Source organism: Cervus elaphus, chromosome X (genome assembly GCF_910594005.1).
Source record: "Cervus elaphus chromosome X, mCerEla1.1, whole genome shotgun sequence".
NCBI classification, from domain to species: domain Eukaryota; kingdom Metazoa; phylum Chordata; class Mammalia; order Artiodactyla; family Cervidae; genus Cervus; species Cervus elaphus.
Window position 1 is genome coordinate 151,616,472 of NC_057848.1, and position 4,179 is coordinate 151,620,650.

Here is a 4,179-nt window from a genome sequence, read left to right on the forward strand (position 1 = left end):
ATGCCCTCCTCCAGGGGATCTTCCCAGCCCAGAGATCAAACCCAGGTCTCCCACATTGCAGGCGGATTCTTTACCATCTTGGCCACCAGGGAAATCCAAGAATTCTGGTATGGGTAGCCTATCCTTTTTCCTGGGGATCTTCCTGACGCAGGATTCGAACCAGGGTCTCCTGCATTGCTGGTGGATTCTTTACCAGTTGAGCTACCAGGGAAGGCCCGTGAACAGGGCTATCAGGGACCATTTGCTCACACTGTACATAGTGACTAGATAGCTGAATGGTTATCACAGCAGCTTGGAAATGCATGCATTATTCATTTAATCCTCAAAAAGACCCTATTGGTAGTTAGTGTTGTTAACTTCATTCATTTCAAGTGAGGAAACTGAGGTGAATATAATTTGCAAAGTAATTTGTCAAAGGTCACACATCTAAGGACAGGTCAGCATTTGAATCAGATAGTCCAGCTCCAGAACCGACAGTCTTAACCACTAAACTGAAGTTAGTAAGTTTAGAGCACTAGTCTAAGAACACCTGGGGCTAAGTATAACTGCCATTTATAGAGTTATTTCCCTAGAAAAATACTTAAATCATTGGACGACAACTCTTCCATAGACTAGGGCTTCCTCCACATAGAGGTCAGGAATTACCGAACACCCTCTAGTTGCCAGTTACCCACTCTGTTGAATAAGCATTATCCCAAAGTGACCTTATTCTGGGTTGCCTGGACCACAAATTGGCTGGGGCTGGAGCAGAATGGAGAGCAGCACTCCCACAGAATTCAGCTTCCTAACTGGAGGACATGTCACTTCTAAAGAGCTCTGTCGGGTACTCTGAGGGGTCTGAGACTCTACCCTGCAACCTAACAAGTCGGCCTTAATTTCGTGAATGCTGGCAGAAGACAAGAATACTGGGTCAGAGACAAAGGATTTTATTACTCTTAGCACAACAGGCAGTGTGAGTTTCATGTGTGTCTTGGTTTCCTCGCCCACCCAAGTCCTGTGGGGACAGCACAGAGGTGGGTCCAAGTGAATACTGCACACACAGCGGATGTGTGTCACAGGGGAAGAACCCAAGGGGAGGAAACAATAATATTTTTAAAGAGGCTGTAAACAAACCTGCCCAATTTTTTGCTTAAGAGAAAGACATTATCTTTATTATGACAGTCCACAAACAAATTTGTCTTTGGCCCCATTAGAGAGATACTATCTCCTTTTCCTAAGGCTGTTCACTGTACAGACTTCCTGGGAAAGTTAGTCCGTGATAAAGGCGTCAGCGTCTCTGCTCATAAGATATCCAGAAACAAGGAAAACATGGAGAAGGGTCCCCCAACAGACTTCAGGTGCTGGCTACTGGAATTCCGCAACAACTCCTTTAAATAGCTAGTGTCCAAGTCCAGATGGCGGCACTCAAGCAGTTCGTGTGTGCCGTCACTGATAAGGTTGTTTTCTCATGCTCATTCTATAAAAAGAGAGTAACAGGATGCCGGTCACTCTACCAGAACGCGGGGATACTATGTACTCAGGAGAGCGCAGTGGCACTTCTCGAATGAATGATGGAAGGAAGGGGACCTGTGCCTCCTCTTCTCTTGCTACCTTGCCTTTTCAAGTTTTCCTGTCCCCCAATAAAGCTGACAGCTCCACTCATTCCAAGCCCTGATGCATGACACGTGATACCCAAACGGTCTCAGAACAGCAGATAAAGAAAAACAACAGACAACTAATACTTCCCAGCAGTCAGGAGGAGGAACATAAAACAGAGGACAGGCATCCAGCAAAACAGAATTGCTAGAGGCAGATAGATAGCAACTTAAAAAAAAAAAAATCGTAAACATTTTGGAAATGGATGCTATGGCTTTAAACTTCAAAATACATTAGCTGAATTAAGGTAGAGGACAGCTACTGTGGTGGCCAGAGTTAGTAACCTGGGTGAAAGGGAAGAAATATTCAAGGGATAATGTCTCAAAAATTTTAAAAAGATGGAACTTAGAGAAAAAAAAGTTAAGAGACTTGGAGGATATATCTAGGAGATACAGCAAGCAAAAATAGGAGATCGGGAAGGAGGGAAAGGAACTGATGGAGGTGAAGCATGATTAAGCAAGTAAAAAATGCAATTTTCCTTGAGCAAAACAAAGACCCAAGTTTACAAACTGAAAAAAATGCACCGAGTTCCCAGGTTCCCTTAGAAGCACAGTAGACAATCTACCCATTATAGTAGATTAATTACAGTTCAGCAAGTATTGATTCCCTCCCCTTTACTTTTTTTTATTCTTTTTTTTGATTCCCTCCCCTTTAACATGGAGCAAATTCTACTTTCCCAACTCTTCAGCTCGAGTTTTATCATGTGACTCACTTTGGCAGACAGACTCTTAATGGATATGATACAAGAAAAAACTTGACATACACCTGCACAGTGGGCTCACCATCCCATGCTTCTGCTTTCTGCCCTGAGAAGTGCCTGCTTTGGGAGGCCCCTGATCCGAGGAGGTTGACAAATACATCAAGCAGACCTGGACCCAACTTGGATCTCAGAGGCAAGCCCAGCCTAGATTTGTAGATGTGTGAGTGACAAAATGCTTATTGATTAATACTAATGAGATTTTTGTGGTAGTTTGTTACACAGCATTACTGTAGCAAAAGCTGATATACACACTTAGTCAGAACCTGGTAAAATTATAAATCTCAATAATGAAAAACAAATCCTATTTTCTAGTCAGAAAGAACAATTTTTCTATAAATAAAAAGTAAGATAAGTATTGGGCTTTTCTTATACAATGCTGGAAGTCCTAGAAACTAGATGTTGAAGTAACATCTAGGAGATTACTGAGAGTAAAGGACTACAACCCACAAATCCCATACCCAGCCAGTATTTCATTCATCTATCCTGGCTTTTAAGAATTAAAAAAGTTGAACAACAACATGCTCTCATCGAGAAAAACCATTCTAACCACTCAATCATAAAAAAAAAAAAAATGAAATAATGCCATTTGCAACAACATGAATGGACCTGGAGATTGTCATACTGAGTGAAGTGAATCAAAGAAAGATAAATGCCATATGATATCACTTATATGTGGAATCTTAAAAAATGATACAAATTAACTTACATACAAAACAGAAATAGGGTCTTAGACATAGAAAACAATCTTAGGGTTATCAAGGGAGAAAAGGGGTAGGGGAGGATGAGTTAGTTGTTTGGGATTAGCAGATACAAACTGCTATGTGTGAAATAGATAACCACAGCACAGGGAACTGTATTTGGTATCTTGTAATGAACTATAATGGAAAAGAATCAGGAAAAGAAGCTACACACACACACACACTTGGTATCTTGTAATGAACTATAATGGAAAAGAATCAGGAAAAGAAGCCACACACACACACACACACACACACACACACACACACACACACACACACACACACACACACACTTGGTATCTTGTAATGAACTATAATGGAAAAGAATCAGGAAAAGAAGCCACACACACACACACACACACACACACACACACACACACACACACACACACACACACACACACACACACACACACACACACACACACACACACACACACACACACACACACACACACACACACACACACCTTTGCTGTATACCTGAAACTAACAACGTGGTCAATCAACTATTCTCTAATATAAAATTAAAAGTTAAAAAACACAAATCCCCCAAATTAATTAATTAATTAAATGGGTAATGATTGGATTTCTAAAAATAAGTAGTATGTATTATTTTTAGTATGTAGTTTATTATAAATCAATCATCAAAGTCTTAGAATATGTAATATAAATACTAGATAAGGATTCTTAAAAGAGGTTGCTGCAAAGACAATTTTATAATAATCTAGAACTAAACTTTCAGAAAACCCTAGATGTTGGATGAGGTGAGTATGGAGGTAGAGTGGAGAAACAGCATCTGAAATTTCTCAACTAGAGCAGGAAGAGAAATTAAAATAGTCTAACAATATCATCTTATTGGAGTAAGGAATTCAGGGAAAAATATTCTGCCTTGGTGAGAAAAATAGCTGAGGTGCCTTATGTTCAAATAATGGTAACAAAATAAGTAGTTGATTAAGAATACCAGAGAAGAAGCTGCCATTAAAAGAATGGAAAAGTACAATGGAATGCCATTAACAATGGCAAAAAATAGAATGGATAGCA